Source organism: Mauremys mutica, chromosome 6, assembly GCF_020497125.1.
Source record: "Mauremys mutica isolate MM-2020 ecotype Southern chromosome 6, ASM2049712v1, whole genome shotgun sequence".
Lineage (NCBI taxonomy): Eukaryota > Metazoa > Chordata > Testudines > Geoemydidae > Mauremys > Mauremys mutica.
The window spans coordinates 132,245,347-132,272,712 of record NC_059077.1 but is presented as its reverse complement, the minus strand read 5'-3'; the positions used below and the strand labels follow the sequence as shown (position 1 = coordinate 132,272,712).

Genomic DNA, 27,366 nt, shown 5'->3' with positions numbered 1-27,366 from the left:
ATTCATGGTATTATGGGTTAGTCTTTTGCTGGCACCAGCTTGCTTCTAGAGTGTCTGAAAAACAAAAGAAACAATTTCCATACACATCCCTGGTGGGGACAGATTAGTGCTTAATAATAATAATACCACTTCCTTTTACAAATGTCCTTGCTAATTGCAGGAAAAACAGAAGAATTCCCTCCAGGCTGTCCGTACTTTGTTCTATAGTCAGATAGTGAATTACCCCACTCACTGGTCATTTATGAAATTCATGAGGTGGTGTGCCTCAGTTTCCCCTCTGGTACAACAGACCCAGTTTGCAATAGTTTCTCTGCTGTACCAAGCTTTAAGTTTATCCTCAGGTAATAGCTGAGAGACAGCTTTAGATTTAGCTTTAGCACTGTACATACACACACACACTCCTTAGGGTTAACCTGTCCCCCTTATTTTCAGGCTTGACTTGTTTTTTCTCCTCCCTTTCCTGGAGGGCCACAATCTGAGTCTTCCAGTAGCTTGTTTGCTGACCAGATGTATTCCTTATTTGCAGCTCCTTTGTGCTGCCACTGATGGGCAGTTCTCTCCTTCCCCCATCAGTGAGGTCATTTGCATTCACACTGGCTTTCGGGCTTGCTTTTGGATCCAAAGCCATCAGCTGCTCAGAGACTGTCTTAAAAGGGACACAATCAACTTCCACCCGAGTTCTGATTACTTTCCACTTTCATCTTCTCCTTCAAAACACACAGATCTGAAAAAGAAACTACAACCTATTGTGGCTCCCTTTGGAGCCCTAATAGGGTTTGAGCTAAGTACCATGTTTTGTTTGCATTTCTTTTACCCCTTCTCCAATATACACTGCACACGTCCTGGGAAAACGCACATTCCTTCCATAATTTAACCTTCATAACATTATATTACAAACCGTAAATCTCAGTTTAGGTTTTTAAAACCTTACACAATTACACACAAAATTTTGTTTTGTCTAACATCCCTTGCATCTTGTACAACCAGAGACAGCCAGGGGCAGGCAAGTTAAGTTCCAATAGAAAGCCCGGACATTCCTGTAGTGATTTTGCTTACATTACCCAGGAGTCAAATCATTTTGATGAGATTATCTCTCCGCCTGCTGCCTGCAGCCGTCCCCTATAGACCATTTCTGTGGGCAAAGGGCCCATTTCCCCTCAGAATGTCTGTAAAGGCTTCTCGGGACAAAACTTTACCTGACCCCCTTGTACAATTTAATTACTAAGCTTCCATCCAACATGAGTGCACAGAGCTGCACATACAGTTACATTTATATAACTGGGTTTTATTATTAAACCAAAAACTACCCTTCTTGTAACACAACAACTGTTGCCTTTTTCTATTTCCACAACTCCCAAATGTTTCCTTTCCTCCAAACTCTGTATTATTAATTTTTGCAAAACCCTGGGGGCTGCACTGCAGTGCGGGGGTGACTCTGCAGGGGGAGAAGCTGCTGTTGAGCAATGTAGAGCAGGTGCAGGAAGGAACCGGGGTCACTATTCAGATTCTGAACTGCACAATTTTCCATATTTGGGAATGTCCGAGAACAATTCTAAGGGGAAGGTGAATGCAGAGCAGTGACACTGGAGGTGCCCAGACCTCCAAAGTAATAATGGGAAGATCATTTGCGAAATTAGTCGTCACTGACAAGATTTGTCTCTTCTTATTTCATGTTATGGTGTTATTTAGCGGAATCAGGACATATTTTTACTATGTTAATTAAACACTTAATTTTATTTAACCAAGCCAAAAACTTAGTGTCACTTATTTTTTCTCTGCCCTAGCAAGAATTAAATGAATGTTGTGACTTTCTGGAAAGTGCAGCGAGATTAAATGTGGGGAATTCAGTCTGTGTTTGTGAGCTGATGTTTTCCTCTCACAGGTCAGTGCCTGCATTGAAATACCAAGAGGGATCTAAGGGCTGGTGTACGCTGGGCTCTTCACTGGCAGAGCAACGTCTCTCAGGGTGTGAATCCCCCCTGCCCCCAAACCCAGGGGTGAGCTGCAGCGGGTTCGCACGGGTTCGCGGGAACCCGTTGTTAAATTTTAGCAGCCATTTTAGAACCGCTTGTTAAGGGCTGCTAAATTTAACAAAAGTTCCCGCCCACTCCTCTCCTGCTCCGCCCCCTTCTCCTCCCCCTCCCCTGCTTCCCACGAATCAGATGTTCGCGGGAAGCCTGAACAAGCAGCATGGAGGCAGCCAGCAGGTAAGCTGGGGCGCGGAGGGGGAGGGGAGGTGCGGCTGGCTCAGCAGCTCCCGGTCCCAGACCGCGGCTCCCTCCAGCCCAGCGCCGGCCGGTGAGTCGGGCCCCGCAGCTGCCGCCGAGTGGCCGGGACCCGGTGCCGGCCCGGCCCGGGGAGTCGGGCCGAGCGGCTCGGCGAGTCGGGCCGGCCCGGGGAGTCGGGCCCCGCGGCGCCGGTCATGGTCCTGGCAGAGTGGACCCGGTCCCCAGGCAGTGTGGTAAGGGGGCAGGGAGGGGGTGGGTTGTGGGGGGGTGGATAGGGGTCAGGGTAGTCAGAGGGCAGGGAACAGGGGGATTGAATGGGGGCAAGGGTCCCGGGGAGCAGTCAGGAAAGAGCAGGGTTGGATGAGGTGGTGGGGGCACTCAGGGACAGAGAGAAGGGGTGGTTGGATGGGGTAGGGGTTCTGGGGGGCCATTGAGAATGAGAGGAGGGGTTGGGTGGGGCGGCAAGGGGCAGTCAGGGGACAGGGAAGGGGGTGGATGGGTCAGGGGTCTCGTAGTGTGTGTGTTAAGGAATATGAGGGGTTGGATGGGGCACGACCCCCCCCCCCACGGAGGGGGGGGAAGGAGGGAACCCGTTGTTAAAATTTTGGAGGAAGGAGGGAACCCGTTGTTAAAAATTTGGCAGCTCATCACTGCCCAAACCCACAGAGTTAAGGTGACCTAAGCCCTGGTTAGATAGTGCTAAAGAAAAGGAAGAATTGTTGTGTCAATGCAGCTATTACAGGGATGGGAAAACCCCTCCAGTCACTGTCTACTCCAAAGTGCTATAGCAGTGCCACAGCAGCATTTTAAGTGTAGACAGAGTGAAAGTAGATCTGGCTCCAGTTTGCACTCTGGATGCTCAGGCACTAAGACTACAGTAATAATAACAACAGTGCAGTGCTTGCGTAGCTGGCAGGATTTGAACCTGTGCAGGGAGACCCCAATGGAGGGATAGCTTAGTAGGCAGGGAGGGATGGCTCAGTGGTTTGAGCACTGGCCTGCTAAACCTAGGGTTGCAAGTTCAATCCTTGAGGGGGCCACTTAGGGATCTGGGGAAAAAATTGGTCCTGCTAGTGAAGGCAGGGGGCTGGACTTGATGACCTTTCAAGGTCCCTTCCAGCTCTAGGAGATTGGTATATATTGGTATTGGTAATGGATTTCTAGTCCATTACCTTAACCACTTGGTCACAACTACTTGACATACACATGGATCATTACATGATGATTCTGTTCTCACTGAATTGTCACTTCAAATTGTTTGCCCAGACCAGCTTTCCCAGCACACTCACGGCTGCACATCAGTGTAAGTGTGTCCTTGGGTGAACAGCAAGAGTTCCTGCCCATTTCCCTTCTGGCTGGAGCAGGATGAGAGTGTGTTTGTGTTAATGACATTGCTGTAGATTGTTGTTCATTCCCCACTCTGACAATTCAGACAGTCCCTTTCCCATTCAAATCTCCAGCACATCGTTCCAATAGCAGGCGGCAGGATTTCTCTGCGGCACTGAAATTTTTTCAGGGGGCTGGTGCATGAACTCAGCATTGCATTCCACCCTTGATGTTTCATGGACTAACAACAGCAGCAGAAAGAAAGAGACGAGCCAATATCTCCCTGCCAGGGATGCAGGTGCCACGTCCCCTCTGTCTGACCATCGCATTGCAGGAGAGAAGGGTTCACTGGAATCGAATGCCCTGGCTCAGACCAGAGACACAGGGAGGTTTTGCTCTTCACGGATCTATGCAAAGGAAATTGTGTCTCTGTGGGAAACTGAGGCAGGAAATGAAACACCCAATGCCCTAAGGAATGTGGGTGAAGGACTCGGGCTGAGCAATGATTTAACAGGGGTTTGTTTCAATTTATTGGCCTGATTAAAACTATGGCTAAAAGCCCCCTGTAACAGGGGCTGCGGGACAGGACAGGCAGTTCTGCGTGGAGTGTTCAGACCTGCCCCATATCTGCCCTTTCTCTGCACCGCCCCTGCTCCCAGAATGCGCCAGACCCTGGACTGAACTCTTCCCCTGCCGGCCGAGCTGGTTTCGTTTGCTGTGATCCTGTTGGCTTGGCGGGGGGGGAAGTGACAGTCCCACCCCAGAGCCAACGCCCCCCTGTCACCCAGCCCCCTGACCCCTAGCAGTGCAGGGGGGGCGAGGCCTGGCGGTGTTGGCAGAACGGGAAAGCATCAGAGGGTTCTATGGCAATCAGAGGGATTGACTGGAGTTGGTGAGAGGGAAGTTGGCAGCTTTGTTCTGGCAGTCGGGCAAACACCACAACATTAAAGAAACCAATGGTGCCAAGTCCTGCAGCGTCGCCTGTGGGATTTCCACAAGAGCATCCAGGCTGGGGAGCCAGTCAGCGTGTGACTGTACGACCGGATCAAGCGACAGCTGCCCGAGTTCCAGGAGATGAGGCTGCAGCTGGCTGATTTGAGCGGGAGCACCGAGTGAAGGGAGGAGCAGCCTCCCCTGACATTTCTGCAGCCTGCAGGGAATGGAGACAAAGGAGGGGGATGTGGGGTCTCAGGGCAGGACCCGTGGATCCGGTAGTGCAGGACCACAGTCGCTGGAGGAGGAGAGAGAGTCCTGCGAGAGGAAGCGGCTGGTGGGAAGCAATAAGTGCAGAGGGCAAAGCAGCCAGCTGAGAGTCACAGGGGTCTAGAAAATGAAATAGCTGCAGGTCCCATGGTGTAATGGGCAGCACTGGGTTCAAATCTCAGTGGGACCTCCTGGAGATATGTTGCTTTGCTGCAAAGCCCTGGAGCTCAATGTGCTTGGCTACCTTCTCTCAGGGTGAACTAGAGTGAGGTTTTTCCCTCCTGCTGGGTGACTGATGCCCACTGGAGATAGGTCTTTGGTCCGGCTGGTTCAATGGGCTGGCGGCTATAGGTTGGGGTCCTAGAACTTAACAGTCTGGCTAGAGAGTCCTGTGCGTTGACCATATGGTTGTTTCTCGCTGCTTCACCTGATGCCCACAACTTTGGTCCCTGCAGCTGCCACACTCTTCCTCTTGCCCACATGGCATTTAAAGGAAGGAGGGCCAGGGCCAGGCTTCATAGTCAGGGCGAGGCAGGAGGGAGGAAGAGTCCCAGGCTGGAGCCCGGCACCTCTCCTCCTCTGGGCACCTGGAGCAGAGGCGGCTGGTGCTGACAGCTCCAAGGGAAGCTTAAAAGCCACAGAGCGACCAAGGGCAGGGCCAGAGGAGGGGAGAACCATGCCTACGTGTGGCCAGCAGAGAGCCACAGAGACACCCGGCCAGCCTGCTCCCTGCTCCCTGCCATGCCGAACCCCCACTGAAGGCCACCCACAGACCAGCAATCGTTCTGCGGCCGGCCAGCATCACAAGGCGGTTGGAAAGCAGGGCCAGCCCCCTGGTGCGGCCTCTGACCGTTCCCACTCCAGGGGCTCCTTTTGGCGGTGGGGCAGGAGACATTTCCCCCAAGAGGCTCTTTCCCAGCGGCTGAGAAGCACAGAAGTACCCGGTGTTTGCTCCTGCGGTGAAAGGGGTTAATACGTTTAGGCAGCCTGGCTAGCTCAGCTGGCAGCACCTCTGGCTCTTACTCTGAAGGCTGAAGTTACAGTTCCCTGTTTGGGTGCTTGGGGCTCCTCTTCAACAATACAACACACAATCTGCCTAAGCCCCCACCCAGTAACCTGGGGAAACTAACCCTGGCCTCTGGGTGCCTCTAAGAGGCCATACTTTCCCCACTCACACGCACTGAGTGTAGAAAAGAAACTTTAATAAAAAGGAGGAAAATCACCTTGTATTAACTTGGGAAAACACCACAATCATAACACAACACTATGAGCAAACCACCCGCCCCACAGTGCGCTGGGCAGTGGCCTTTTGCCTCGGGCTCCTAAATCCAGACACCAGAAGCTCTGTGGATGTGCCCCTCCCTTCACTGCACCTCACCCACAGCTGCTGCCCTGGGTCAGTGAAAACCCAGAGTTCACCTCTCACCTCCTGGGGGGAAAGCCCCTTTCTCCCTCCGCTGTCTGGCCACATTGCCGGCCACTTGCCGTTCCACCCAGTCACCGCTCTGCTGGCCACCTCTCTCCTCTTGACGTCTTGTGGTCCCACCAGGAGCGGAACAGGCTCCCTAAAAGGAGCGGCCACCAGAGCCCGAACAGTAGCCCCACCCCTTCCACTCAACGCCATGCCCCTGCCCCACCCCTTCTCCCCAAGGCCCCGCTCCTACGCTGCCTCTTCCCCCCAGACCCCTCCTCCCGCTCACTGCTCTCCGTCCCCTCCCCACCCTCACTCGCCCTTACGGTCATTACAAAGTGGCAAGGCAGAGCCCGCCCATTTTTTAAGTCCTGGGGTGTTGTTCCCCCCTGTTCAGGCCCCCCTGGGGCCCTGCACTTTGCACAGCTCTCCCTGATTTCAGCTGTTAGTGAGGGAGCCTCCCTGCTAGCGCAGACTGGGCAGTTCCTTGCATGAGAGACACTGTCCCAAAGCAGGACTAACGCTTAGAGCTGGTTCTCAGTGATTACAGCTCTGTTGGGCTGCAGCAAGACTCTCCATTGAGTCTCAGATGGAAAAAAAGTGCCAGGAGAAGCAGGCAGTCGTAATCAGCTGTTATTACACAGGGAAGAACAAAAGGGTCAAATGGGGCCTGGAACCCTTAACAAGAATCCACCCCACCGAGTACCAACACTTGTCGCTACCTGCTGCCAGCTCCACTGAGAATGTTTTGGGGTCACTCCTTGGCTTTGGCTACATTTGCATTTCAAAGCGCTGCCGCGGCAGCGCTGCCGCGGCAGCGCTTTGAAGCGCTAAGTGTAATCAAAGCACCAGCGCTGGGAGAAAACTCTCCCAGCGCTGTCCGTACTCCACTTCCCTGTGGGGAATAACGGACAGCGCTGGGAGCGCGGCTCCCAGCGCTGGGGCTTTGACTACACTGGCGCTTTGTAGCGCCGCAATTTGCAGCGCTGCAGAGGGTGTGTTTTCACACCCTGCTGCAGCGCTGCAAATTTGTAAGTGTAGCCAAGCCCCTTGGCTTTATCAGCCTCGGGGTTTTGGAGAATTGTAATTAGCAGGTGCTCTAGTGGCACAATTGGTTAGCGCACAGTACTTACAGGGCAGTGCTGAGAGGAGCTATGCTGAGGTGGTGAGTTCAAACCCCACCTGGAGCACTGGTTTTCATTAGCCAAGTGGCTTCACCCCCTTATTTGCCCCTGTGGAATGTAGAATTCCGGCCAAGGGGAGCTTGAGAAGGGGAAGCGTCAATAATGCCCCCTTTGCTTATTACCTCCTCTCCAGAGGTCAGGTCAGAATCTACAACCCTTTCTGCTGCCCCTGCACTGTGCCAAGATCCCTCAAGCAGAGCCTGGAGTCCTGCCCCTGGCGTCTGTGCTATTGATAAACGCTAAGTGACAGGGACAAAACACTCAAATCCCGCCTGCTGCAGGGAGCCAGGTTTGCTCTTCAAATTCTGTCGTCGGTACATTTCCAGGTCTGGGAATGTCCCACAACAGCATTGAATGGGAAGCTGCCTGCAGAACAGTGACACTGCACAGAGCTCCTGTGGAGGAGAGGTGGGAATTAGTAACTTTTTGAGGATCGTTTGGGAAATGAGCCTTTGCTGACAAGGTTTGGCTCTGTTCATATTTCACCTTCAGGTGTTACGTTGAGGGATCTTTAGTATATTTTTGGGAGGTTAATAACTATCTCCTCAACTTTATTTACTCAACTTAAAAATTGGTGTCACTTGATTTTTGCATCTCCCTGTGAAAATACAACTGACACGTGCATAGGCGCCGACTTATATGGGGCTCTGGGGCTTTAGCCCCAGGAATAAATCCCAAGCAGGGGCTCTGCCCCACCAATGTTTTTTCTCCCCTGCTTGGAGCGCCCCCCCGCTGCCGCCGCCGCCAGGGCTGGAGAGCTTCCCCCCTCCCCGCCCGGCCCCAGAGAGCTTAACTGCCTGAACGCAGGCAGCTGCGTCTGCCTGTCTCAGTCTCTTCCTTGCCGCTCAGCTGCCTAGCATAACAGCAACAGCAGTCAGCAGTGAGTGCAAGCTGCTGCTGACTGTTGCTGACTGTACCAACTCCGAGTGGAGGGGGAGGGGGAGGGGGGCCCGCCGTGCTGGTGGCAGCCCTCTCCTCTGCCCCACCCCGGAGGCTGGAGGCTTAAACGCAGGCATGTCTCTCTCCCTTGCCTTGCCTGTTGCCTCTGCTGCTGCCGGCTGCTGTTGCTTGCTGGAGCACTGGCCGGAGTGGCCGGGGGAGGGGAGGGGGCTGTGCCATGCTTGGCAGCCCTCCCCTCCCCCTACCTGGAGGAGATGCAAAGGGGACTTCCGGCCAGGACTCGGAGACTGACCTCACCCACCTGAGCAGGTCCTGGGCTTCCATGAGTGTTTGACCCTATGATTCCCCCCCCAGCCCCCACTCCTGCCCAACGCTGGGGAAGGGGCAGCCCCATGCCATCCCCTCCCACTGTCCCCCCCCCCCCCCACTGAAGCTACGGTGAGGGGCTGCAGGCTGCAGCAGGGGTCAGGGAGGCAGGAAGCCATATGTGAAGGCAGTGCCCCTCCCCTCCAGCATCCACCCACCACAGGGCAGATGGGGGAGGGGGATTCATAGACCTACCTGAGCAGCTGGGGCTTGGGTGAATTTTATGACACCCTGCTCCCCTGCCCCATAGCCATCACCATGCAGACCCCACTTCTGCCCCATGCTGGGCAAGGGGCAGCCCCATCCACAGTGAAGTTATGGTGAGGGGCAGCAACATGGAAGGCCACCTGTGATGGCAACCCCCACCCCCTAGTACCCATCACAGGGGAGGTGAGTGGGCTTTCTGGACCTGAGGGGCCCTAGGAAGGAACATGTGCAGTGACTGTGGTGCAGAGTGAGTGTGCTGTGGGGGTAGGGGGGGAAGAGGAGGGGTCCCTCCCCTGGAGCTTGCTGCTGCCAGTGGTGGTGATGGGGAGTCCTCTCTGGCCCTAGCCCTGGGGCAGCCTGTCTGCACCCCAAGTTCCTCATCCTCAGCCCTGCCTCACCCCAAAGCCTGCACCCCCAGCACCAAGCACGCTCCTGCACTGTGAACCCCTCATCCCCAGCCCCACCCCAGAACCCTCACCTGAGGGGAAAAACATGCAACTTAAATTTGGTGGTCAGTTTGGAGTATCATTGTATTTAGCACAATATTTGATTATTTTACACCCTTCAAAGTATGTAACTGGTCGTATACAGGTGTTTTCTCTGAATACTGTCTGTGTGCCTCAGTTTCCCCAATGCATTTATTAAGGCTCTAGATGGTGGGATAAGGGGGTGTGATTGTTGTAAAGCCCTAGAGGGCCAGTGTGATGCTGTCTGCACAGAGAATGGCTGACACCCTGTCTCCAGGCAACTGATGGCCTGGGCCACTCTCCTGCAAGGTGCAGCTGACGGTGTTGGAGAACAAAGAGATCAGGTGGCCTCCTAATGCTTGGAAAAGAGACAAAGGCCAGAGAAGGGAGTGTCAGTGCCTGTGTGGACTTCCGGGAAGTGCAAGGTGTGGAAGGGGATGCTGGGATGCTTTGGAACAACTCCATACAAAGCCAGTCAGGACTCTGGGGGAGCCTCCTCTCTCGGAGCATACTGTCTCCAGGGCAAGAAGCTTACACCTTCCTGGGTCTGACCTCGGAGCATTCAGCATGCCCTTCCACACTGTGCACTTTCCGCAGCGAGTCTGCCCAGGCAGGTCCTGGGGCAACCAGAGGTCCCTGCACCCCAACTCCGCAGTCAGATGTGACTCTCAGCCAGACAGTAAAACAGAAGGTTTGTTAGATGACAGGGATACAGTCTAAAACAGAGCTTGTATGTACAGAAAACAGGACCCCTCAGTCAGGTCCATCTTGGGGGGTGGGGAGCCCAGACCCAAGTTCTGGGCCTCTCCCGATTTCCCCAGCCAGCTCCAAACTGACACTCCCTCATCTGGCCTTTGTGTCTCTTCCGGACAAGGAGGCCACCTGATCTCTTTGTCCCCAACACCGTCAGTTGGCACTTTGCAGGGGAAACTGAGGCACCCACACAGTATTCAGAGAAAACATTAAGAACATTCCCACTTTGTCACAACAGGTGCAACAAAATTTAATACCGTATATTAGGTATTAATAGACAAGTGCTGCTTCTGACTTTCCACTTTTAATTGACCCTTGTAATCTTGTGGTGCTGACGCATTGTAGCTTCATTTTATATCAGTTTACAGGGTGAGAGCACGGGGGGGGGGCACCATTTTGGGCCCCACCAAAAATTATACGAACCTGCCGCCTATGGACACGTGTGGCTTTCTCCAGGGGGTCATGATGTTACAGTTGGGGAATTCAGTCTCTGTACTTGTGTGGGGGGTGTTGCTTTTTTACAGCTGCCTCACGGCCAGGCACACCGGGCTGTTACCTGCACCCACTGTCCTTGCTAGGGGCCAGTGCTGAACCCTGGGCGGCTGCACTGCAGTGCTTGGGTGACTCTGCAGGTGGAGAAGCTGCTGTGGAGCAATGTAGAGCAGGTGCAGGAAGGAGACGGGGTCACTATTCACATTCTGAACTGCACAGTTTTCACTCCCAGCCGTACTGGTGCCCCTCACTCCCGACCTGCAGCCTCCTGGGCTTCCCTCAGCTCTGCCAGTGCCCCTCACTCTCGACCCGCAGCCCCTGCTATCCCAGTCCTGACCTCCAGACTCACAGCTCTGTTGGTGCCCCTCACTCCCAACCCACAGCCCCAGCTATCCCAGTCCTGACCTCCAGACTCACAGCTCTGTTGGTGCCCCTCACTCCCGACCCACAGCCCCAGCTATCCCAGTCCTGACCTCCAGACTCACAGCTCTGCTGGTGCCCCTCACTCCCGACCCGCAGCCCCTCGGCTTCCCCCAGCTCTACTGGTACTCCTCACTCCCGACCCGCAGACCCCTGGTCTCCCTCCAGCTCTGACGGTGCCCCTCACTCCCGACCCGCAGACCTTGCTGTTCCAGTCCTGACCTCCAGTCTCACAGCTGATTGCTTGGAGACACTGGTAGTGAGTTGGGTGTGGTGGCTGGAGAGCAGACAAAGTGGTTACTGGTTTATGATTTTCTGTTTGCTCCTTTCGGGTAAGGGAAATAGGGAAAGAAAAATAAGCAAACTAATAAAGAGTGAAGAGCAGAAGAAGCTAGAACTGCACAGGTTGCAAATTGCTGCCCAGAAAGGCTGAACACTGGGCGCTGGGAAAGTCTCTGTAACTAAGAAGCCCCTGAGCTGAGTGCATCCCAGTTTCAGTGAACTGCAGAGGGGGGTGTCTCAGCACAAGAAAGCAGGAAAATGACCACCAGTGAGGCAGCTACTTAACTAGAGCTGGCCAGACTGGAAGCAGAAGAGAAGGCAAAGGACCAGGAGTTTCAATTGAAGCTCAAAGAAGCAGAGGCACCTGTGCACAGAAGGGCTATGGAAGCAGAGGCAGCCAGGGAGGGAGCTGCTCACAAAAGAGCCCTGGAGTTAAGAGACAGAGAAATAGAGGCCCAAACTGAGGCCCAGAAGCATGGACTGGCTGTTATGGAGTGGAAGAGACAAAACCCTCCAGCAGCTGGCTCCACTTCCCCAAAAATCCACAAATGGGAGTGACTATGTCCACAGTATGATGAATCCAGTGATATTGCTGAATATTTCATCACCTTTGAGAGACTCTGCACCTCTGTGAAATCCCTGGTGATCAAAAAATGGTCACATTGGTAGCCAAATTGGCTGGAAGAGCTATGGACATATTGAATGAGATGCCTATTGATGATGCTACAAACTATGCTAAATGTAAGGAGCTAGTTTTAAAACAGTTTCAGATTACACCTGAAACCTACAGGGTCAAATTCAGGAGTCTTAAGAGAGGCTCTGGATTCAGTAATGTGGCTTATGTAAATGAAATGAGAGATTTGTTAGATACGTGGGTGAGGGGAAAAGACATGACAAGCTTTGAAGGAATGTGTGATTTGGGCCAAGGGCAGGCATGATTGCAGTGCACCCTTCCTTGCCAACACCTCAAGCACATGCCTGAATTAAAAACCTTCCCCAAAGAGGCAGAACAATCTGCATCAGAGCATGTACGAGGGTACACAAAGGAACTGGGAAATGTAATAGACACTAAACAAGCTAAATTGTGTGAACAAAACCTGTCCGCCGTAGCTTTGCTGTTAATCTGGGGTCTTTTGCTACGTCATCAAGACCAAGGAGTTAATACTAGTGGTAAACCTTTAAAGGTGTGGGACATACCTGATTTGGTGGGGGGAAAAAAAAACTTTTGTACATGCTAGGGATGGTGACAAGACAGTCCTACATGCATTGTTTCTTTTCAGCTCATACCTGTAAACAGGCTGGAAGCTTGGTACAGCAGCAAAAGCATAACAGGCCTATGCTGCTGTGTGGGAGGGGAAACCGAGGCACATTGGTGGCTAAATGCCAACACACCTACACATTAACAGATATTGCTGTCTGCACTCTGTTAGCAATGCTACACCCCGACCTTTTTTCAGGCAGCCGGGGACCAGGAACCCCATACCTTGCTAGAACACCCATGTAGGGCATCATACAGTTTAAAGGTACTGAAAGGGGGTGTGACCAGAGACAAGCAGGGATTTTAGGCGTCCCGCCTCCGCCATGGACAGTGTCCAAACCTCTGGCAGTAAATTCAGGAGGAGGGTGTGACGTTTTGAACTGTTACCTTCGGCATTCCTGGGGAAAGACCAACGTGGCCAACAAGACTTTGGGCCAGTAGGTCAACCAAGGGGGCTGTATCCTAGGCCTGGCTGCAGCTCAGCTGCAGGACTCAGAGTAAACCCAGCTCCCATCGCTCCCTATAGGGCTCCAGGCAAGGCCAGTCTGCTGGATCCGGCGTCCCCTCTGGTGCGCAAGTCACAACAGCCAGCAGGCAAAACACTGGCTCCCGTGTCATTTGAAACAGCAGGACAAAGCCTTGAAACTCCAACTTAGGTATGAAGCAACAGGTCCCAGAGTCCCCCTGAGATCTGAGCTCAGCTCGCACTAGTCAGTGTCCTGACAGCTGAACTTTACGCCAGGGGACCAGATGGTGTCACAGTCTCTAGACACCCGTGACCCTCAGCTGGCAGGTTTGCACTCTGCACTCACAGCTTCTCTGCAGCTGCTCCCGCTCTCTTCTCCCCTCGGCTTTCTCAGCACCTGGCCCCACAGCGCTTCCTGCCAGCCAGAGACTGCGCTTTCTGGGCCCGCTCCTGCAGATGTGGGCTTCTATCCTGCTTCCTAAGGACTCAGCAGGAGAGAGGGGCCTTTCCAGGAAATTGTTATGGCTCCTGGGAATCCGTGTGTGGCTCTGGACACGCCCAGGATGTGTTTGGTGACTGGCCTGCACAGCAGCTTAAAAGCCAGCTGCTACAACTAGGGCTCAAACACTGGACCCCCCAGTTCAAAGCCTCATGTTCTTCCCACCAGCGGCTTCCTCTCGCAGGACTCTCTCTCCTCCTCCATCAACTATAATCCCGATCTACCGCGTCCGTGGGGCCTGCCCTGAGTCCCCGCATCCCCCTACTTTGTCTGTGTTCCCTGCCGGCTGCAAAAATGTCAGGGGAAGCCACCCCCTCCCTTCACTCGGAGCCTCATCTGTAGGGAGGGATGGGAGCTGGGTTTGCTCCCTAACCCTAACCCTCACCCTAACCCCTAACCCCTCACCCTAACCCCTCACCCTCACCCCTAACCCCTCACCCTCACCCTAAACCCTAACCCCTCACCCCTAACCCTAACCCTGGATGTAACTAATGGATTTTGGAGTATTCCCCTTGCAAAGGAGAGTCAGGAGAAATTTGCATTTACAGTAGGAGACCAGGAGTACACTTGGACCCGAGTACCTCAGGGGTTCCATAATTCTCCCTCCATCCTCCACAGGGCAATGGCAGAAGTAATAGCAGGAGTGCCTTTGGAAGGGGATACTGTGACACTACAGTATGTAAATAATTTGCTAACTGCCAGTTCAAATAAAAAGGACCATTTAAAAACCTTAGACAGACTGTTTATATATCTTTGCATGGCAGGACTTAAATTAAGCCCGAAGAAAGCTCAATTGCAATTGCAGAAGGTTTTATACCGAGGGCATAACATCTCCAAGGGAGAAAAGGCACTCACAGTAGACAAAAAGCAGGCAATTTTAGGGTTAAAGAAACCACGGACAGTTAAGGAAGTCTGGAAGGTCCTGGGACTCCTTAATTTCCGTAGAACCTATATACCGGAGCACTCAAGAGATGGTGGAACCATTTCAAAACCTCACTGGAGGGGGAAAGCCTGCAAATGAGTTAGTAATATGGGGCACACAACAAGAGGAGGCATTTATAAAAATAAAACAGGCTTTAGCCTCCGCCCCCAGCCTGGGCTTACCCGATATGGGAAAGCCATTCCACCTTTACTGCAGCCACAGCCGGACCCAGTACTCAGCTGTGCTAAGCCAGCTTCAGGGAGCATACTTACCTACCTTAAAACCCCTGTATCCCAGGGATTACCAGAGTTCATAGCAGCTCCCTGAGCTGTGAAAGCTTGGGAATCATACACTGTCACAGGGAAATTCGTGCTCCATACACCCCATACACTCATTGATCTCCTTAACAGATGCCCAGAGGAGTCAGTGGGAATCAACATTGTGCTTGCAAAACCCTAACTTCTCCATAGTAAAAAACAAAAAAATAAATGGAGCCAAATGTCTGAACAAAAAGGGAGAGGTACACGCATGTCTTATAGAGAAGAGGAAGTGTTGGGAAGAATTTTTAAAAAGCCATTAAAAATCCAAATATAGCTTTGTATGTAAATAAATCAAGAGAGTATAAAATTGGAGTGCCACATACAGAATGGGCAGTGGTACTCGGTGATGCGAAAGTGATAGCTTCAGGTCAGATGGAAGGATCAAAGTCAGCCCAAGAAGCAAGGCTAACAGCCCTCACTGAACGTTTGAGAGCAGGGGAAAGCAAGAAGCTCACTGTATACACACACAGCAGATATGCATTTGGAGTAGTGCGTGACTACATGGACCTGTGGTCACACATGGGGTTTTATAACAACAACTGGCAAGCAAATTAATAATATGAAAGCAATTCAAGGCCTAACAGAAGCTGCCAAACTACCATCAGAACTAGCAGTAGTAAAAATAAAAGCACACAATTAAATCTCAAGTAAAAAACAAACAAAGAAAATTATTGGGGAAATAAACATTCCAAAAAAATTGCACAAGCAAGTCCTATTAAGGTTTGTGCAGCTAGAGTGCCAAAAAAAGGAAGTAAATTTTAAAAAGCTATATGCAACCATAACCCCGGAAAAGAAAGTTAAAAAAACAAGGTTGTGTGTATAAAAATCACCTCTGGTATGGGCTGGGGGGGAGGCGCTGGTAGCCCCGGAGTGCACACAGACTCTACTGCGCCATGGCATCCACTCTCCAGCTCCTCTGAGGTAGATACAAATGAGGGCTGCCCTGAAGGTGGCCAGCCATAAAAAAAAATGCTTTACAATTTCTCAAAAAATGTGTAACATAGGCACTAGTAAATGTGGGTAAAAAAAATAAAATAAAATAAAAGGTACCTCTGAATCACCAACAACGACCAGAGGGACTGTGGCAAAATTTGCAAATTGATTTTACTGGACCCTTGCCACAAAGCAGAGGGTACACTTACATTTTGGAAATTATTGACACCTTTCCCCAATGGGTAGAGGCATTCCCAACCAAGAACTGTACTGCCACAACAATATTTCTTTTGCTAGGATTCGAGCTAATACCCAGATGAGGTTTGCCACTGTCAACAGACTCTGACCAAGGAACTCATTTTACAGGGTGAGTAATAAAAGAGGCATGTAAAGCACTAGGAATAAAATTCCATATACCATACCACCCTGAAAGCTCAAAAATAATAAAAAACAGGAGAAGGATGGGCTCCTATGCTTCCTGCTATGTTGTATCAAATCAAAGAAAGCCCAAATAGGCTGACTCAGCTGATACCCTTTGAGCTAATAACAGAAAGAGCAAGGAGAATGCCTAGCACTGTGACCTTCCCTGCAGGGGGATCCGGGCTTTTTGCAGACAGGCTGCAAAACGATATCAAGGCATTAGACATAGAGTTAAAGAATTTATACAACCCAGTAGGAAAAAAAACCAAACCGAGCTGAATAATAATAGCAGTCTAGACAAACCTGCATTTAAAGTTGGGAATTTAGTAATGTGTCGCATTTATCCAGGGGTTAAAGGAATTTCTAAAGCCAAGATGGCAAGGCCCTATAAAGGTCCTTCTAACTACTAATACATGTGCAAAGATGAAAGGAAAATTTAAAACATTTTGGCGTCACCAAAATCAGTTATAATTGTTTAAATCAGCATCTGTCAATACTAACAATGCTTCCACAGGTGAACAAGAGGAGAAGGAGGAAGGACTGAAGGGTGACCAGGACAACCAGAGCGACCATTGGGAGGCTTCTGCTGTGTCTCCTGCTGTCCCTGTGATGCATGGGGAAGGACGCAAGTCGTGTGCCATGTGAAAAGGAGGACTGCGAATGGGTCACTAACGCCCCTCCTCCAGGTTTGCTTTGCTTTAATTGCCGCACTAAGAAAACACTTTAGCTTGTCCAAAACACGCGCAGTGGCCAATAAACAAATCTGGCCAGAAGTAAAGGTGGCACTGTGGTTAGGACATGAGCACACAGTAGAACGCAAGAAGGTCCAAATAAAATCACACACTGATGCTCACAACAACAGGGAGGCTAGTGACATTACAATTTTGATAACTGACTGCCCTGTTATCCGCTGGTGTCAGGTACTGGAGATTACGGCGTTTTTGGAAGGAATTGTGGAAGCGTATGAGCTACCCCTTTGAACAGGGCGAAGCGCTTTGATGATGCTGTGGCCCCCTGAGACGAACAGTGTCTATACTTAATGCAACCAGTGTCCGAATTACCTTTAAAGGGGGAACAGCTGCGTACTACTAGTGAAGGGTACTACCAGGTCTTGGGCTATCCCTCATTTGAGCACAACTACATGGCATATTGCCACGAAGGCTTGGGAGGGAACGCACAGACCTCAATACTGGAATTTGTGGAGAAAGAAACCAAACACTCATGAAAGATCAAGCGCCAATTATACCAACCTGTGGAGGTTGGACTTGCTGATTCAGGATGGAGCTTACCACTTAAAGCACGGATGCAGGTAACCCCAAAGGCATGGCACACATTTGTTAAATGATGGCCCAAATTGGAATGTCCACAACTGGTAACAATTAACTGGGTTATCAGCGACAGAGTGGAACCACCCAATTGTGTGTCATGCCCTGAACAAATCCCTGTTCCAGAACTAGGATTATAATGATAGGACCAGCACTACCGGTCCTCACCTCAGTGGTATTCCACACTTACAGGGTCGAGGTGCGTATTCCTTTAGAGGTAGTGAACAGACAATATGCAAAGGTCAGGCCTCAAATGAGTAGAAACATTACTAGCCTAACAAACCAAACTGGTGAGTGCTTAACTAGAGAGAGGATGGGATTACTAGATACCCTTGCAGAATGGTTTGGTGCAGGTAATTCTGTTTACAACACCTATACCATAGCACACCAAGCTGAAAGGAAGGACCAGCTGGAATCAAGGGTGGCAGATGCTATAATCTCTAATGCCCAGGGAGGACTGGATACTATTAAGGCCAGTCGATTTATCCTAGACAGCTTAAAGGATCTCTCAAACTCTGTATCCACCTCATCAGATATAACAAAATACCTGGGCCAAGAAGTCACCAGTCTGCTAATAAATGGGACAAAAATAAAGGCACTACAGGAGAGTTGTTGGAGAGCAGGACAAACTTTGGCCCTCATCACACGGGAAATTGTAACTTATCTCCTCAATGGCCGGGTCCACCCAGCCCTTATGGAAGCGGTGGGACCCTATATCCTGTCCCCAGCGACTGCCCAGAACCACTCCATCAAGCTAAATGGAAAGCCCTGCCCCTCGAGACATCCATCCGTGTGCATGACGGTCAACCGAAGGTCAACCATGACTGTTGATGGGACGCAGCTCCTCCGTACTACATCAATGATGGGTAACCTAACATGGGATCCGGAATGGCACTACGGCAGTAAGTATCTCGAGGAGGGGCTACACGCCCTGCAGGCGAAGATCGAGGAGTTGGTGTCCAAGGCCCAGAGGCATACTGGGGACGGCCGTCTGAGGTACATTCAGATAGGGAAAACCGTGGACCGGGCCCATGTGAAGCTCTCAAAGGGAAAGAACCAGGCCGTGGAGGTTAAAACGATGATTATGGGCGATGCCATCTCAGGTGATAAAGTCCCCTGGGGATGGATCTGGGTGCTATTTTGTCAAGTTATGTGGGGAGTCTATCCTGACATTCCTGATGGTACTGGTGCTTTACCAGCAACTCCGCAGTAGGCTGAGTACATTAAAATTGGTATATGTGACCTGGCGGGTTAGGGAACCCTAGGGTCAAGAGGAGGGACTGAAGGGTTGAAATCCATGTGCATTTTATATAACAACCTAGTATGTGGATTGTGTCAGCTCTTTTCCAGACCCAAACTCCAGAGTATGGTCAAGGGACCAGAGGCCTAACAAATAGTGATCAGCTAAGAGAAGCAGAATAAACAAAAGATAACCTTGCTTTGCCAAAATAATCTTAGTCAGCAAATTGCCAGGTGTTAGAGCCGAGAACTGAATAATTGTGTCTTACTCGGAGTTGCAGATTGAACAAAGAAGCCCTGTTTTGGTTGTTAGTTTGTTCTACAGGGAGACGTTCTTCCCACAGATCCAACCTTCAGTTTATGAAAGGTTGGCGCATGTCATTATAAGATAAGGTGTTCCATTCTATGCATCCGAAGAAGTGAGCTGCAGCTCACGAAAGCTCATGCTAAAATAAATGTGTTAGTCTTTAAGGTGCCACAAATACTCCTGTTCTTTTTGCGGATACAGACTAACACGGCTGCTACTCTGAAACCTGTCATTATAAGATATGGCATCCTCCCACCTTCCTTTCCCAGGGACCAATGCCTGCCTTAAAACACAGAGGAGACAATCTCTATTGCCATATACTTTCACTGTTTCTTTGTTTTAACTCCTAGGAATGTATCTGCTTGACAATCAGAGGAGCTACTCCATTCCTATGTACCCCAAATCAGAATTCAACATTGATAAAATGTTATTAGGATAAAATATATAAGTATTAATTAAATGTTAACAGGCTAACTTAAGACCATGGGCGGAGACATTATGTAACCTGTTAACCATTGGCTAATGTGCTATCTTGTCTTGCGGCCAGACCTATCCCGGGGTGTGGAACTGCCTACCCTGTCACTTTCCCCCGCTCATGGAAAATCCATATATTCTATTGTAATCAATTGATTGACAGTGTCTCTGAGCCTAATAAGCAAGGTGACACTCTGCCAGCGCTGTGTGTAATAAACTCCTATGCTTCACCTCTACATGGTGTGGATTTATGTCCTTCAGTTGTAAAACCTTTACCTCCTCAATAACTAATTCAACTTCCCTGAAACATGGGACACCTTATGGAACTTGGGGAGACAAAGCCAGTTGTAATAATTTGATAATAGGGGGAAGTTTAACCTTACACAAACTTGAATATGAGGCTGAAGGACGATATGAGGTACTCATTATAACTACCTTTCAAAGCAAAACAGGAAGAGCGATTTACTGTTTATAATACGCATGACATAACCAAACTGTTTAATAAGACTCAACAGAAAATGAAACAGTTAATCCCTTTAAACGATGATCAGCACAGGGATCAACATTTAGGAAAAGAGATTATATGCTCTGCATATGGGGAAGATGTCGCAAGTGCAATCACCAATGCACTACAATCCTTAAGATTGGGAAGAGTTCCTGACTTACCGTATATACTCGATCATAAGCCAGTCTGTTTATAAGCCGACCTCCCGCAAGATGGGTAAGTACAAATGGAAAAATTTTATGACCCATTCATAAGCCAACCCTATAATTCAGGGGTCAGCAAACTTTGGCTCCTGGGCCATCACGAAGATAAAGCTAAGTAAACAAAGTGTCCTGGTGCACCAGCTGCTTACCCTGATAGGCCGGGACAGCAACAGGTGGGGAAATTTTTGGGGGGGGGAGAAGCTGGGGGTCAGGAGAGTAACCCCCTGTGACCCACCTTTCTTGCCTACATTCCCCCACTACAGTTACAGCTAAAATCGTTACTGGCCCATAAGGAGACCCACTTTATACCAATTACTAATGATATGGACAAAGCCCAACAAGTTACTACCCAATTAATGAATAAAGAGAATGAGACTGAAACAACTGGAATCAATGGCCTTATTTTCGGTTGCCGGCAGCACAGATCCAACAAACCCAAGTCAAAACCTAGACAGACCCCACGTGGGGAGGCACATGAATGTGTGTCCGTGGTGCCCATTCCAGACACCCGCAAAAACCTACCCAGGAATGAAACTGGCGCTGAACCAGTCTGCCCCCACCCGGCCCCCCACTTCACACCCTCTGCCCCTCCCCCACCCCCGATTCCAGGAGTCTCGATCCGCCCCACGCGTGCGGCTGCCCCCGGGGTCTCTCCACCAATCAGCGAGTGGGCCGGGACCCCCACGCGCACCGCGACCCCCTCCACCCGGCGCTGGGCCCACGTCACTTCCGGCCCGAAGTGCACCAGGATTGGGGCGCGACCGCTTGCTCGAGCCCAGCCTGGCCCCGCCCTGCGGACGCGGCGTCACCGGCTCGGACCCAGGAAGCGGGTTCGGCGGCGGCCGCCTGGGCTGGGAGAGCGCGGGCGCGCGGACCACGGACGGCGCATGCTCAGTGGCACCCGCTGAAGCCGCTGCCCCCTCACGCTGCCCTGACTGGGCCAGAAACTCCCCTGGGGGGGGGGTCGCTGCCCAAATAGTGGAGACCCCCCCCCCCGGCAGCGCAGGGGTCATGGCGGCAGCTGGGGGGCAGGATACTGGACACTGCCCCAGGGGGCTGCCCGAGCTCATTCCCCCCCCCCCCCGGTGAGGGGCTGAGGGACACACCCAGGGCACTGGCCCATGTGGCCACAATGGTCCTTCTCCTCTGGGGGGGGGGGGCAGGGCCCCCCCATCACTGCACCAATGCAGGGAGGAGACACACAGGGCAGCGGGTCAGGATCTGGGCCCAGCAGGGCCGCACTGCCCAGCTGCGGGTAGAGAAGCCCAGCAGGGCAGGGCGTATGGCGCTCAAGGTTGCCCCTGACCAGGGCAGCCATAGAGAGGCTGCTGGCCTTGTCCATGCCTCCTGCTCAGATGATTCCCAGTCTGGGGGGCCGGGGGGATGATTTATTGCCCTCATCACGCCTGGCCATTAATGTTCAGGCTCAGCTGTGCCCCGCCACATGTTTTTGCCCCTGCCTTTTCTATCCAGATACCGTAATGGGCCCCATCACCATCATACCTGGGAGCAGCCATCTCCTCCCCTGGCTTGTCAGCTCTGAAACCCTCTAGGTTCCTCTCACACTGTACCATCCTTTTTCTTGTTCATCCCACTAAGTCATGGAGCCAGTACCTGGAGCATGCATGGGGAGAGGTGGCGATGATACGCGTTCAGCTCCAGCTAGTGCAGCCCTTTTTATAGTAACTTACGATAGCACCCCTAAGTGATTGTCGTCTGGCTTTGACCAAACTGTTGCCGGCGCTCAGTGCCCGAGGTGGCAGTGGTTGAGTGCGTTGCCCGGTGTGCGCCGCTCCAAAAGGACACACCAGGATGGAGAAGCAAACAGAACTTTATTTGAGATATCAAATAGGCGTCAGGAGCCACACAGGGCTCAAATCAAAACCGTGCGAAACAAACAACTCACATACCTTTTATACTTTAACCAAAACAGTAACTTGTTACAATGTTTATGACGTGAACATTACCCGCCCAGAACCAAGTCTGCCTAGCTACTAACCAGTTCTTACTAGTTTCTTTCTTCTAGAAGGAGTAGCCCCTTTCACAAGGGCAACTCGGGGTCAAACATGGAGTCTGGAGGAGAGTTGGTAGACTATGGCTCAGAGCAAGAGGACTTCATCGGCTCTCATGGCCTTCCATCATTTTGAGTTACCTGGATTATGCCAAGTGCATCCCCAACAACCATATCTACATTTTGTCTATTTTAATTAAAATAACTTCAATAAAAATGTTAAATAGCCAATGAGAGTGTAGAAGGTAACTTGTGTAAGTATGATTTTAAACATTAAGAAGGAAGGCACTGTACAGCTGGGGTCAGGCTTAGGTTCTGAGGGATTACAAGTGTCGGTTACAAGGTTCATAAGATACATACATAACACAACCACCATAGACCCAGATTGGGATGCGGGCATTTTTAAAACCACAGTGGGTAAGTGATCTCAGGTACACCACCCATAGAATGTATCCAGAGTCCAAGTCATTGATTATACCTGGGTTCAGCAACCTTTCAGCAGTGGTGTGTCGAGTCTTCATTTTAATTTAAGGTTTCGAGTGCTGGTAATATTTTTTCATGTTTTTTAGAAGGTCTCTATAAGTCTCTTTTACAATACAACAATAGTTTAGTTAAATAATATAAGCAAGGTTTTCAAAATGTTTAAGAAGCTTAATTTTAAATTAAATTCAAATGTTGATCTTACGCCGCTGGCCCGCTCAACCCACTTCTGGTCTGGGGTTCTTTTCACCTAGGCCAGCAATGGGCTGAGCGAGGCCTGCGGTCGGGACCCCGGCTGGCAAGAGTCAGGCAGCCAGAATCCCAGACTAGCAGCTGTCTGTGTGGGGCCACTGGCCGGGACCCTAGACCCGCAGCGGGCTGAGCAGCTCAGCCCACTGCCGCTCAGCGGTTCCATCTGTGGGCTCCTGCCAGCTGACATCCCTGCTGCCAGACCCGCTCAGCTCGCTGCCAGTCTGGAGTCCTGGTCCTCTCCACATACAGCGGGTAGCTACCTTCTCCCTGGTTCTGGCCCATTCTCTTCCTCTGTCTGCACTGAGCTGAGAGTGGGAGTGCACTGAGCACAGGATGAGGGTGAAGGGTCTGGCCAGGAGATACAATGAGGGAGGGGGCTCAGGATTGGAGCAGGAGGTTTGGGTGTGGGGCACTTACCTGGGCAGCTTCCATTTGGTGTGAGGGGTACAGGCGGGAATGTGTGTAGGGGTGTGTGCAGGAGCTCCCGTTTGGTGCTGAGGGTGGGGGGTGAATGGGGATGTGGGGGGGGGGGTGCCAGAGTCAGGGCTGGGGTCATGGGTGGGGGTGAAGCAGTCAGGCAGAAGGCTGGCTGTGTATGAGGGGGGCTCAGGGGAGGGGCCTGGGGGTGCGTGCAGAGCACAGGCCTGGTGTGTGTGCGGGACTCTGGGCAGAGGGCTGGGTGGGTGTGGGGGGGACTCAGGGAACAGGGCTCCCCCCACTCCTGCGGCCCCCAGCCAGCTCACCCACTCGGAGCCCCATGGCACACTGCACAAGCGCAACTAGCGCCTGCGGCAAGAGAGTCCCTTCTGGCTGTGTCTGGAGGAGCTGCCCCTGGCGGCGCATAACCCCGCAGTATACGAGCTCCTCACCCCAGGGCTCTCTGGCTACCACCAATTCCCACTCGCCCGCACCTACTACGTGCTCAGCGCCACCAGGCCACTGAGCTCTCTGCTCCTCCCAGCTCACGAACAGCAGGTACCGAGCCATGGCTGCAGCTGGGTGCCTCCTCCCAGGGACGCTCAGCAGTTGTCCCTGCTGCTGCTGCTGCCAGCCTCTCCCGCCTCCACCATCCCTGCTCCCCCTTCCTGCCGCTGGGAGTCGGGTCCGGGTCCAGCAGCAAACCTGCTCCCCCAGAACGCTGCCAATCCACCATGGCCAACTATACCAAGGTGGCTCAGGTGAGCTGGCCCCTCCACGCCCCCGGGGCAGGGCTCCTCGCCGGGTGAGGTGACGCAGGAGCCCATGGCCAGGCCACTGAGGTGGCTCCTCTCTCGGGGAGCGCAGGCTCTGCCCCTCACTGGCTTTATGTCCTTGGGACTCCGGCGGGCAGCAGTGTGCCATTAAAGATCTGCTCACATGCCACAGGTTGCTGACCCTTGCACTATACCAATACTAAGTACATGGGTGGGGTGAGTCCCTTCATTTGTCAAGGAAAGAAGGAAGTGGGTTATTTCCCTGACCGGTGTTCTCAATTACTCTACCTGGTACTGACAGTGTCAAACGGCACCGTGACGTCCACCATGAGAATCTTCTTCTTTTCCGTATCCATCACGATGTTGGGTCACAGTTGGCTGTCCGTGCCGAGGATGGCGGGGTCGATGGTGAGCTTCCCCAGGGACGGCAGGATGGCTTTCACCACCCCGTTCTGGATGGTGCTGTGGCATTACCGGCAGGCTCTGGAGTAGTGCTGACATCCACACAGGATGTGGGACAGGGTCTCATTGAAGTAGCCCCACTTCCTGCAGCACGTGTCTCGGTTGCCACAGCAGACGGCACCGTTGAGCAATAAGTGTGTAACAAAGTGGGGGATTTTCTGGTTTGGTTCCTTGTTTTTTCCAATGGTTTGCATGCAGAGGGCGTGTGACTCAGTTTCCCTGGGTGTTACTGGGTTAACGAGATGAGGCCAGAGGCAGTTTTTTGTTACAGAGGACCAACGAGGGAACTTGAGGCCCCAACTGATGGCCTGGAGAATGGATACCCCAGCGACTGGCAACCCAGAGGCCCAGCTCAGGAGTCCCAACTGGTTCTAGCCAGTGGGAAGACAATAGGTCACTGGGGTCCTCTCTCCACAGCCCAACAGCCAGTTCCAGCCAGTGGGGGCTGGAGGAGAGGAGAGGAGGCCCAGGTGACCCTGTTTACCTGGAGAGAAGACAATGGACAGAGGCAGGGCTTGGGGCCCGTGATATCAGATGCCCAGCTGGGAAGCAGGGGGGTTCAGGACTGGAGAGACAGAGAGCAGGCAGAGCCCCCCTGGATGCAGGATAGACTTGGATGTGCTGTGCTGAGGGAGGCCAGGCCTAAGGCTCTGAGAGTTTCCTATGTTGGGTTCAAAAGCTCAATAAACCCTCCTGTGTTACGCTGGCTGAGTGTCACTCCGGGCTAGAGAACAGGGTTGCATCAACTCCTTCGGGGGTGAGGAGGCCCTGGCGGTCCAGAGCAAGTGGACTCCCTGAGGGGGCCCATAGCAAGAGACGGGTGTGCTAAGGCTCAGAGTGGTGCAGTTCCAGGAGGTGGAGGGGCTGAACACCCAAGAGAGAGTGGAACCCTGAGAAAGGCTGTCTCACTGAAGGGGGTTCCCCCCAGGGACCGCACAGGGACAAGAGTGGCCACGACAGATAAGCATTTCCTAATGGAGCAACAGTGATACCAGATGGGGGAATGCAGAAGGCATTTTCCTCGTAGAGCAACAGTGACACTGGGTGGGCACTCCAAGTAACACACAAACCTTTTCCCTTATGAAGGGACAGTGATAAGAAAGCATTTCCCTCAGGCCAACTGTGGCACTCATGGTGACCTGTCACAGTAACGCACAAAGCATCAGACACACCAAACACGTGGGAAAAACAGAGAAATTGGGCTTGGTTTTGGCTTAATTGGCTGAGAATTGCCTGTTGGCTACTGTTTAGCTGCTGGCTTCTTGCTTGTTTACCTGGCAGCTTCCTGCTTCTTTTTAATGCACAGAGTATTTCTCTCGTAGAGCAACAGTGACACCGTGTGGCCACGCAGGGTAATGCACAGAGCATTGCTCACAGAGGAACAGTGACACTGTGTGGCCACGCAGGGTAATGCACAGAGCATTTATCACAGAGGAACAGTGACACCGTGTGGCCACGCAGGGTAATCACAAAACATTTCCCTCATGGAGCAAGAGTGACACTGGGTGCTGTGATACAGCAGGGCCAGAGAGCAGCAGGAGGGTTGTAGATGAGAGGTATAAAAGCCCTACGATTATCGAGGCTATATTCCCTGTGGACTAGGGAAAGGTTACTACAGTGTAATTGGAGAACCTAGACCCAATTAAGGCCCCAACAAAGACCTAATACAATTCCCTTTCTGACTGAAGCAGGGGTGAGGAAAGTAGAGCTGAGTAGAGTTTGGAGGAGTTTTCCTGTTCTCTAGAGGACCAGAGGAAAGAAACCCTGCCCAAGCACAGCAGAGACACTCCCCTGGCACATAGGACTGAGGGAAACGCTACCCAAGGGGGAGACGCTAAGCTGCCTGGAAAGCAGAAGGGGCTAGAGACACTATCCCTGCTCATCCCGACTAACAGACATTGATGGACTGAACCTCCATGGATTTGCCTAGTTCTTTTTTTAACCCCATTTTTGTCTTGGCCTTCACAACATTTTCTGGTGAGGAGTTCCAGCCCTAATCCCACAGAGCCCCGTACCCAACGAGGAAGCACACGGCCTGTGAAGAGAACTACATCGAGTACAGATGAGAAATTCCAAGCACTGACAGCTTACTCTCAGCCAGTTTGGGGAGAGGCAGAATGCTGAGGACTGTTAACGTCTCCTTACAAGGATGTCCAGGCTGCTCAGGTCCACTTCTGCCACCTTCTCCTCTGGCTGGGGCTCCTGGACAATTCCTCTGCACACTAATGAAGCCAAGCAAGAACTATCACTACACAGACCTCTATTAATGTCCCCATCCCTGCCTCCCTCTCCCAACCCATCTACATCTGCCCAACTCAATGAACAGAGACTCAGTCAACACAGAGTGACTCTACACTCTCGCGCCCACTGCCTTGCAGGATTTTCATCCCCTCCTACTTCTTCCTGGCTCCCGAGACGTAGCTTGTGGGGATACACACCGAACTCGCCTGCCCGTGTCCTACAAAGTTAGACAGCACAAGGAAAGGGAAGGACAGAGACAGAGAGAGTGTGCTGGCCAACACAGTAGAGAAGAGAGAGAAGCACAGAAGGAAGGCAAGCAACTCACCACCTGGAGTCATCCTCTGCTCCTGGCCACAGAAATGAGCAGCCCCTGAAAATGGGGAATCACAGCTACTCAGGAACCTTTTCTTGCAAATTCAGCCACAGCTGACAAGGTCTCTCTACCTGGAGTCAGAGGGGCCATGAGCAGAACCCTCAGCAAAATAGACACTTATCTCACTGACAGCGGTGTCTGCTCAGCTCCCAGCTGAACAGCTCTTGCCGGGCATGAACAATGCTCACAGGCTCGCTGCTCTCACTCACTTTCCATCCCATGAGGGCAGTAGACTCTGACGTGT

The 27,366-nt window shown here is 51.9% G+C and overlaps 1 non-coding gene across 1 annotated transcript; it reads left to right on the top strand.

Annotated features, from left to right (window-relative positions):
• Positions 1-7,264: 7,264 nt before the first annotated feature.
• Positions 7,265-7,358, top strand: TRNAV-UAC. Its single transcript has 2 exons — positions 7,265-7,302; positions 7,323-7,358. It is a non-coding gene; the product is annotated as a tRNA-Val (tRNA).
• The last annotated feature ends 20,008 nt before the right edge of the window (positions 7,359-27,366 follow it).